Here is a 1169-nt window from a genome sequence, read left to right on the forward strand (position 1 = left end):
AGGACTAAATTGTAAAAATCCCTAAAATTAGCTAACCTAGTGCTGATTGGCTCTATGTAATGTCAATTGGCTCAAAACTCAGATTTTCACATTGTTTTTGGTGTTTTTCGATTTTAGATGTCAATAATTATAAAAATATACTTTCTATAAGGTGTTTGTCGATAATTATCTAGCTTTTAATTACTTTTTATATTTAAATGGATAATTATTTATAAGTATCCCATTTATCTAAAGAAAGACTTATATTTATTAGTCAAAAAAGGTTTTGATAAATCCTTCTAATTATCGATAATTCTTAGTAAAATGGATGATTATCCTAACTTTTAAGGTTTCCTCAACCTCCTTTATAAACAAAAAAGAATACCCTAGGCCAGAGCTTGAGCAATTTTGAGTTAGCGGTTTTTAGCGTAGAACGACCGGTAAGTTGGCAAACATATTATGATTTCCAAAAACTCTAAAACACTCTATATTCCCACCTCATCTTTGGATCAACCTCCTCCTCTACTCCTGAAACTCAAGGATCTACACAATACGATGACAACTTGAGGGTTTACTAACAATCATCTCGTCAAATTCTTTTTTTATGATTCTTTTTTTGTGTTTTAGTAATATGCTTAGTGAACGGGTTGTCGAAGCCCTTCAAAATAAATTACTTATTTTCCTAAACTAACTTGTAGAAATAGTGAAACCAGGTCGAATCCCAAGGGAACCAATGTGGATAGCTTCTCAAAGTAAAATAAAAGGGGGGTTTTTGAATGTTTGAATCAAAATTATAAATAAGCAGAAAATAATGAAGGCTGAATAGTAAATAAAAATCAATCTTAACAAATTTCCAATTCAAGAGTGCTAATTCCATCCAATTGTAATCATGATCATAGGCTAAAATATTAATTCTTCTATTCAAGTACTTAGTCTACTTATTCGAAAAAGCCGCAACAAGTGTAATTCTCCTAATATAATTGACTCGAACCCAACATCCAAATCAAAACTTACCATTAGTCAACTGGGCACGATAGCGTTCCATATCAACTTAATGATAGCATTAAGAATAATCAGAATGACTAAACCAACATTAATTTAATTGAGATAACTGCAATTGAAATAACCTTGTTCCTTTATTTCCCTAGAGCCTATCATGCAAGCTATGTAATTCGAATAAGCCGTAATCA

This window comes from Ricinus communis, chromosome 1 (genome assembly GCF_019578655.1).
Source record: "Ricinus communis isolate WT05 ecotype wild-type chromosome 1, ASM1957865v1, whole genome shotgun sequence".
Taxonomy (NCBI): domain Eukaryota; kingdom Viridiplantae; phylum Streptophyta; class Magnoliopsida; order Malpighiales; family Euphorbiaceae; genus Ricinus; species Ricinus communis.